Source organism: Temnothorax nylanderi, unplaced genomic scaffold (genome assembly GCF_030848795.1).
Source record: "Temnothorax nylanderi isolate EJ_2023f unplaced genomic scaffold, tnyl_v1.0 TNYL_tig0184_pilon, whole genome shotgun sequence".
NCBI lineage: Eukaryota > Metazoa > Arthropoda > Insecta > Hymenoptera > Formicidae > Temnothorax > Temnothorax nylanderi.
Window position 1 is genome coordinate 55,126 of NW_027249246.1, and position 9,986 is coordinate 65,111.

General features: G+C 37.0%; 1 long non-coding RNA gene across 1 annotated transcript; it reads left to right on the forward strand.

The window, feature by feature from the left end:
• Positions 1 to 5,338: 5,338 nt before the first annotated feature.
• LOC139778455 (uncharacterized) lies at positions 5,339 to 8,189 on the forward strand. The gene is made up of 2 exons (XR_011719570.1): positions 5,339 to 5,587; positions 7,781 to 8,189. It is a non-coding gene; the product is annotated as an uncharacterized lncRNA (long non-coding RNA).
• Positions 8,190 to 9,986: the final 1,797 nt, after the last annotated feature.

Consider the following 9,986-nt stretch of genomic DNA (forward strand, 5'->3'; position numbering starts at 1 on the left):
GCCATTCGGTTATGGCGTCTCACACTACAAAAGCGAGCGCCGATGGTCCGACGACGGTTTAAAGATAAAATAACCGAGGTAAACAATTGATAAAATTTGTCGCCGATGACGATTTAACCGTCGCGGAGTCCTCTTTATGTTTTTTTCTAGGAAGAGCCGCTGCCGATGACGATTTAACCGTCGCGGCGGTATTCGGTTATAGCGCGGCATATTACAAAAGCGAGCGCCGATATCCGGCTGCTGGAATGTATAAACAAAATATGTCTAACGGTAATTATACAAATGCATAGACATCCATTGTCGCCAGGATGATTATGGATCCGCATCTTGCGGATCAGTCTTCGGCTAACTTTCGCAACGCAAACGTTTATACTCGGGGGTGAAGTTTTTTGTGTTAAGTGGGCGGTATAAAGAAAAAAAGTTTTTTCGTAACAGTGAGCATGAAAAAAAATGGAGATAGACAATAATTTCGATATGGATGTAGATTCATCCGACGAGGATCGTCTGTTGTCACCGGACAGCAATTATAACAGCGATGAAAACGATAATCGTAAAGAAGTTATTGATAAAATAGTGTCGCGTTCGGAAATTATGGCGCTAAATGGACGTACGAAATGTTGCGCCATGTATTTCTATTATTCCACGGGTGGTTCATATGTCGTGTGTGCTTCGTGTATGATATCTTTAGCGGACACTGAATTTAAGTACATGTATGCTATTCGAAAGCATATAACCGAGTTGCACGATGTAATAAATGGCCGATCCTGCAAAAATGGTAAAAATCCATTAGTCTAAATATTGCCGTGCAATATGTGTCCAATTTGCACGAAGTGAAAAAACACATTAGCTTTCGCGACGTGAACGTTTTTTCGTAACAGTAAGCAAGAAAAAATAAAAATAGACAATAATTTCGATATGAATGCGGATTCATCCGACGAGGATCACCCGTTGTCATCGGACAGTGACTATAAAGGTGATGAAAACAATGACTTTAAGGAAGTTACCCACAAAACAGTGCCTCGTTCGGAAATCGTTGCGATAAATTTACGTACGAAACAATGCGTAATATACTTTTACTATTCAACGGGTGGTGCACTTGCAGTATGTTCTTCGTGCATGATAGCTCTATCGGACATTGATATCGGGCATATGTATGCTGTCCAAAAACACATGGTTCAGGTACACGGTGCGATGCATGGCCGGTTCTGCTCAAAGTGTGGAAAAGCATTGTACATGAGATTTCCGTGCAACATGTGTCCAATTTGCACGAAATGATGATAATGTGCGCAACATGGAACGGATAAGTGACGAGAACTCTATAAACTTTATAGGCACTATGGACTATACAGACTACTACACATACAAAAAGTGTATCGACGGCTGCGGGACGAGTGCGTTAGCGAGGAAAAATCACGTGCAGCTCGCTGTGCTGACGTTGTGCCATATTATATTAAACTGGACTATCGCTATTGGGCGACTGAAATTATTGATAAGCTCAAGTATGACTGTGAAGCTCTGTACATTAAGATTCGTACAGGTATTGGAAAGTACGTCGAATTGGCGGTGATGAACAACTTGAATCTGTCAATCTATAACCCTATCAATGATCCTAGCCATACATTGATGCTTAAAAGAACTCATGAACGTGAACTTGATGATTTTTATAATTGGCACTTTCTTGTCCCCTTCTTCAGTCTTCATCATTTTATGCTTATGCACTATTGCGTTCAACATTGCGAACGATATTGTTCAGCGCGTGATCGAGTTACGTGCAAGTGCTCTTCCGAAAAATGTGACGTGATTTAAAAATAGTGTGTGAAAAAGACAGTATTGAAAAAACATGGAATATCCCGAGGAAACGGAACGCGACCTGTTGGAACGATCCAGCCAAATCGCTACCTTGGGCGAATATTTTGTATAGGCACAGCGATGCGAAAAATTTATTGAGCAGCTCGAAGAACGCTGTCGTGCCAAGCGTCCGCGGCTCTCAATCGGACACAGACAATCTTTAGTGGCAAGAATCGCGCGACTCGATGGTGCGAAGACTCGATTACAGAGACATTTCATACATATTGGTGGTGAGTACGCGGCGGGCAGTAGTAGTGACGATAACGCAGAAAGACTCGTTTGACAAGAGATCGATACCGCGTTCGAAAGCCGTGTATTAACCGGTGCGGTAATAAATTCCAAACACATCGAACCTCGTCAATTTTTCGAAGATGCGAGAGACATCGTGCTCGATCGTGCGGAACGTCATGCAAAGACATGAAAGTGTAAAGATAAACACTGTGTTCAACGGCGAGTTTGTGACGGGTGACAAAAGTGCGAACAAAAGTGTCAACACGAGAAACTGCGAACTCTTTCGTACTCTTTTTCCGATCTGCGCGAGTAGTACGATTTGCGCGTTATCGAGCGTACTTTATCATCCCTGGAGGAATTTCAGGAACGCGACAGCGGGTGGGCGTTGTAGCGTATACTCAATTTGACAGTGAACGTGAACAAGTACAATCCTTTGCGCGCGGGGTGTCACCTAAAATTGCCTCAGGAAATTAAAATGAAAAAAGCTGTGATCAACGTGCAATCGATGAACAATGCGTGTTTCGCGTGGTCAGTGGTCGCTGTCCTGCATCCAACCAAAAGAAATTCAGAACGGAAATTCTTGTACCCCCATTATACAGCAGTATTAAATTTACAAGACATTGAGTTTCTAATGACGTTGAGTCAAATTAAAAAGTTCGAACGACTCAACGATATATCCATCAATGTGTGTACCATCGAGGGACAGAAGACGCAAAACGTTCTCCTGATACGACTTACCGATCGGAAGATGGACAAACACGTAAATCTGCTGTACGTGCAGGACTCGCGAGACGACAACGTGGGGCATTTCGCGTGGATCAAGAACCTATCGCGTCTCGTTAGCTCGCAATTGAGCATGCACCATGGTCGGAAATACTTTTGCGATCGATGAGTACTTATACTCCTTTTAATAAAATTATAGAATATTTTATTTTTATATAAAAATTTACAAAATTGTATAAATAAAGGCTCACAAGATTAAAAATCAATTACTGCAAAAGGAGCATCGGGCCGTAACAAGGTGTTAATGTTCACGAATTCTATATTAATTAAAAATTACAGACGTTTCGGTCACATACATGTTTACATTATTTTAGTTTAAGCGAGAAATTGGAAGCCCACGGAGTAGACTGCCGAGAGATAAACAACTGTGCCATCCGATTCGACTACCGAGCGAGGACGACAAGTGGCTTAGTTTCAAGAATCATAGCAGGAAGGAACGAGTTCCATATGTCGTGTACGCCGACCTGGAATGTACCCTCGAGAAGACGGATGCGGATGCGGATCCGAGAACGTTCACGTTCAGGTCTCAACATCATCGGGTATTTAGTATAGGATACTACGTGCGGTGCTCGTACGACGACTCGTTATCCGCGTATCGGTTTCGTCGCGATAAGGATTGCGTCGCGTGGTTCGCCGAGGAACTAAGACGTTTAGCACACGACGTAAAGACTATCTTGTCTGGTAATGTTCGCATGACAGAATTAACGCGAGACGAGTGGGAGATATTTGACAGCGCGACGCACTGCCACATTTGTGAAAAACCGTTCGCGCCGGACAACGTGCGAGTACGCGATCATTGTCATCTGACCGGTCGTTATAGAGGTCCCGCACATTCCAACTGTAATCTACAAAGATTCGCATTGCATTCCCATAATTTTTCACAATTTATCCGGCTACGACGCGCATTTTATCATAAAAGAAATAGCTACCGCGTTCGAAGGCTCGATCGACGTACTGCCGATAATGAAAAAAAAATACATCTCGTTCACGAAACACGTTAAAGATACCGCTGAAAAATCAGATTCGCGAAGCGACATAAAGTTACGGTTTATCGATTTATATAAATTTCTGAGTAGCAGTATCGATAAATTAGCATCATTTCTATGCAGAGATAAGTTAAAAATTGTACGTTCTCAATTTTCACAATTATCGATCGAGGATTTTGATCTTTTGACGCGAAAAGGTGTATTTGCATACAAATACGTGGATTGCGTGGACAAGCTGCAGGACCCATGCTTACCGCCACGCGAATCGTTTTATAGTTCCTTGACCGGTGACACCGTATCCGAGAGCGATTACGCACACGCCGCAAACGTTTGGCGGCAGTTCTCCGTTCAAACCTTGGGCGAATACAGCGATCTATATTTAAAGACGGATGTCTTGTTATTGGCCGACGTTTTTGAAAATTTCCGCGACAGTTGTATCGCGAGTTACGGACTTGATCCCGCGTATTACTATATTTTGCCAGGTTTTACATGGGACGCCATGTTGAAGCATACTCGCGTAAATTTCGAACTGCTCACCGACATTGATATGATTATGTTCATCGAACGCGGTATACCCGGTGGCCTGAATCAATGTTCCGGCAGATACGCGCGGGCTAATAACAAGTACATGCAATCTTACGACCCTTTACATATTTGTAAAATATGTAAAATAAAAATAAAAATAAAAACTTTTGCGCATCATTTACCGCGCTTGGTTCTTAGTTAGCCCGTTTTCTATGTTCGTGTATTTCCATTGGAGCCTATACTTTGAATTTTAAATCACGCTGGCTGAAAGTACGCGTAACATTACAACTAATAATAGGTTATTGCGATGAATATTGCCACATGCCTCAGTGGTCGAATTGGTACGACACCTTCACGGAGTGAAGGGGGTTCCAGGTTCGAACCCTGGCTGAGGTAATATTTTTCGCAATGATTTCTTTACATTTATTTAGACGCATATAGCATCAAAAATTAAATCAAACCGATTTAATTAGAGGAAGGGGGGATTTTACTACTCCAGCCGGAGCTGTGTTTCAAGTCTGACAAATTTAGTCGGCGCGCAGTCAAGGTTGGAAAATATGTAAAATAAAAATTAAAATAGTGCGTTTGGTTCACCGCGCTTGGTTTGGCCATTTACCGCGCTTGGTTCTTAGTTAGCCCGTTTTCTTTATTTAAGTTTTATATTCGAGTTCAGCAGACCTAAAAACATAAAGATAGGCAGATTTCATACGTTTCCCTTACAAGCAAATTTTGGCCCTAAATGGCACCGTTCTTTAATAAAAAAAAAAGCAGGTAACGAGCAACGATATGAAGGCTCACTGCAAGTTCTGCAAATGCGACTTATTGTTAGCGGCAAAATACATGGATTTAATTAATCACAGCGAAACAAAAAACACACTCAAGCTGCAAAGCCATTCTCTTCACAACGGCAACAAAAATTGTCTTTTCGCGAACAATCGCTAAGCTCGTCAGCTCAGTGATGTGATACCGGCCCGGTTTTTGGCGCATGCGCCCCCCTCCACTACGCACACAGAGTGACGCTCGGTCTATCGGTGTGTCGGCAGCGCTCGGCAGTGCCGAGCGAGAGGGAGAATATTACTCCCTCCTTGTCGCTCTCACTTAGCTCGCGCGCTCGACTGTCTACAATGCGACCGTTGGGCGCAAAAGTCTCGGGTCTTGGCGCGAAAGTGACGGGTTCGTCGAAGGAGGTTAGAGACCAACAATACCTACACAAGGTAAGTTAATAAGTATAACACTTATTTATATATTTGTGCAAGCTGCATGATGGATTCTGTTAGTCAAGGAGCTATTAAGAAACGTAGAAGTAGAGAATTTCAAAATGCCTGGCTAGATGAAGATATCTTTAAAGGATGGTTAGCTCCTCATCCTGCAGAAAATAAAGCATTTTGTATTGCATGCAATAAAACTATCAGATGTTGCAGAACAAATTTAGTTGAACATTCACAAACGGTCAGACATATCGATAACATAAAATCTTGTAATTATAAGACTGCTGATAATATTGATACCGAAAATAGTTTGTCACATAAAGATAACGTTAAACGCACAGAAATTAAATTATCAACTTTTTTTGCCGAGCATAATATAGCCTTTCAACTCGCGGATCATTTATCACCTTTGATAAAAGATACTTGTAAAGATCCCAAAGTTGTGCAAGATTTTTCACTAGGTCGAAATAAGTGCGCAAGTATTGTTAAAAATGTCACTGCAAAACGGGAAATTGAGACAATAGTAAAATATTTAAAAACTTGTAAATTTTCTATTCTAATAGATGAGAGTACGGATATCTCAGATACTAAATTAATGTGCCTTCTTGTTAGATATGTATCACCTTCAAATAAAAAAATTACAACTCAATTATTAGAATTATTATCTTTAGATGCAAGAGATTGTTCCGCGAATAAAATTTTTGAAATATTTAAAAAATGCTTAGAAGAAAAACATATTCCTATAAAAAATATTGTTGGAATGGCATCCGATAATGCGTCAGTTATGATTGGACGTAAAAATTCTTTTATGAGTCGTCTTAAAGTAGAAGTTCCAAATTTAGTAACACTGAATTGTATTTGCCATTCATCCGCGATTGTAGCCAGTAAAGCTTGCAAAAAGTTACCTTCTTCTTGCGAAGATTTGATTAGAGGAGTTGCCACTTACATTTCGGGCAGTGCGAAGAGATGTGCAATATTGGGTGAATTCCAAGATTTTTTTGAAATTGAACGAAAAAAAATATTAAAATTGTCAGAAACTAGATGGCTTTGTTTACAAAAGTGCGTTGTTAGACTCTTAGAAAATTGGGAAGTCTTGAAAAATTATTTTTTGTTAGCAACAGTAGAAGATAAATTAAAATCCGCGGAAAATATATTACAATATTTAAATGATAATTCCATTAAAGCATATTTGTTGTTTCTCAAATACGCATTAAATTATTTTAATAATTTTAACGCACTATTTCAATCGCGTAACATTTTAATCCATAAATTATACGAAAGCAGTCAACGAGTAATTCGTCAATTAGCCGACAATTTTTTAAAGTACGATAATGTCGAAAATATTTCAATTTCAGAGTTAGATAATAATGTACAACATATAGATAACATACGTATAGGACCGGAATGTGACAGTTTTTTAGAAACATTATCTTTGGAATGCGCGCAAGAAATTAAATTGAAATGTTTGGACTTCTATGTTACGGCAGTTCGAGAAATGCTAAAGCGTCTACCTTATAACGATGAATTTTTTAAACAGTTAAGTTTTCTAGATCCTAAAATTGCTCTTTATAAAGAAGGTAGAAATAAAATTAAATATCTAACTCATATTGCTAAGCAAGTAGAACATGTTAACATATCAGATTTAGCTTTCGAGTGGGACATATTACCATCAAGTTTTGACGAACAACAAAAAATACAGTTAGCTTCTTTACAAATAGATGAAATGTGGAATAATATATTACAATGTAAAAATTTTGACGGGAAAAAGTTGTTTCCAAATTTAGAATTATTAATTGAAGTAGTCCTTTGTTATCCTCATTCCAATGCCGAGGCTGAAAGAATATTTTCTATCGTTACAGATGTAAAAAGTAAGAAAAGAAATCGATTGTGTAATAATACTCTTTCTTCAATTTGTGTAATTCGATCAAGTTTTCAAGCTAATAACTTTAATTGTATTAACTTTCAACCTGACGCGAGGCATTTTGAACTGCATAATGCGCAAAATTTATATAACAATCAATGCACATCTGATAATGCTTAATATTTTTTGTATTATTTTGCATAATACTTTTGAATTTTTACATCTAGCCCATCTAGCCTATATTTTCTTTCTGCATGCTGCACATTATTATTAATTTTTATTTTATTTTTCAGCGTTTAATTACTATATACATATTAAATGTTTATTTTGTTTTTCAGAGTTTATTTTTCATATATTATCTATATATTTTTAATAAAATATGTGATAAAAATGTGATATAAAATAGTAATAAGTATGTGATTAAAAGCCAAAGATGCAATATTGTGTTTTGTAAATTATTCTTTATTTCTGTTATTAAACATGTTTTAAAAATTTATTGTAACATGTTGATTACAAATAATTTTTATTTTATTACTAAATGTGCTATTTCTCTGTATTAATTTGCAAATTTTTCTACTTATATTAATTTATGACAATATTTATAAAATATGTTTATTTTGTACTTTAAAAATGTATTTTTTTTTAATGAAAACTGGTAAGGTTTTTGGCAGTTTTCCTTACCCTTGCAACGAATGTTGGTTTTCTTTAATAATTCTGCCAAATAAAATATCCTATTTTGAGTCATTATTTGTTTTCTTTAAATTATTTCAGCTCCCTTTCCCTTCCTTCAGCGTATCTTTAAGTCTATTATTATTCAATATACATTATAATTTATAATAAAATATAAGTTGCAAATATATTAAACTTTTTGCTTTCGTGAAAAAAATTTGTTTTCAGGTATCTTTGGCAAAGTGTTTAGAATGTTCTAATCTAAAACGTCGAAAAATCACTTATGTACAAAATGTTCGTGTGTATGTATGTGTGTGTGTGTGTGTGTGTGTGTGTGTGTGACGCTTTTGTTGTCCGTTTAGGCTCTAACTTTCGTAATTTTTTAGATACTAGCACCACAGACGCGCGCTTCGCGCGCGCTATTTAGCTTTAACATTATGCTATTACTATTACACTATTAATTTCTTGATACACACAACTGTCAAAATATACGATGACAGCTGCAAATGAAGTAAGCGCAGCGAGAAAACCAATCAGCATCGCGGAAAAGCGGCAACAATAAATTCGACTATCGACTTAACATGCCTTTTTTTAGAAAGGATCGGGATGCATTTTTTTTAATCGATAGAGTATCATGTAAGGAAGGTTGGGATTGAATTTGGCGATGATTGGTAAAACTTTTCTTTTCTAATAAAATTTAGAATTTTTGTTGAAATGTTTGTGGTTGCTCTAACTTCCGCAAATTTTAAGATATTGGGCTGTTTCTAATTTTATTATATTCTTCAGTCTTTTCTACCTCTATTTTATATACAATTTAAGATTTATATCAATTAGAAACAAAGCCATGCGATCCAAGCCTAGGTTTTTTTGGCAGCCTTATATTAGTTTGTGTATACATATATACTATATACTATATATATATACACATAAATTTTCCAAACTACTGCGCGCCGATTAAATTTTTGGACTTAAAACACAGTAATTGTTAGAATTAAAAACCCTTCCCTCCCCGGAATTAAATCGACTCGATTTAATTAATCGGCGCGCAGTAGTTTGGAAAATTTATATGTGTATATATATAGTCTATATGTATTCACAAACTAATATAAGGCTGCCAAAAAGACCTAGGCTTGGATCGCATGGCTTTATTTCTAATTGATATTATCGTTAAGATCCTATTTTTCTTATTATAATTTAAGATTTAGTTGATTAGATTCAGTTTTATACGCGATCAAAAAGGTCCATATGCAAAAGTCCATATATGGACCATGTATCCTGAACTCCCAAAGTTAATATCGATTTAACATTGCGTCAATTGTTAAATTCCACTTGTGCTACTAAGCTGACCTTTTTTCAATTCATAAAAAGGTTAAATTTAAAATGAAAAAGAAATTGTGCTAATTAGAAATTTGCACTTTGCTTCTTCAACAAATTGAAGTGTGCGATTTGGAAATTTGCACATAGCAAAGTCACAATTTTGAAGTGAGAGAATAGGAAATTAGCAAATTGAATTCAATGTATTGTTACGCGTTTAAAGCTTCTTTCTGAGGAACCTTGTATTTTATTAGATGCATAATTTTTAGTTTGGCTTCCTCATAGAGGAACCTTTTTGCGCGTAACAATACGTTGTGGATTCAATTTGCTAATTTCCTACTCTCTCACTTCAAAATTGTGACTTTGCTATGTGCAAATTTCCAAATCGCACACCTCAATTTGTTGAGGAAGCAAAGTGCAAATTTCTAATTTGCACAATTTCTTTTTTAAAGTTTTTCATAAAGTTTACAGGCTGCATCTTCTTCTTGCTGTCTTCCTGTAAGTCTATCTGCCCCTGTCCTTCCTTAACTTTTTTAAATTATATTTTTTCGTTTATATTAA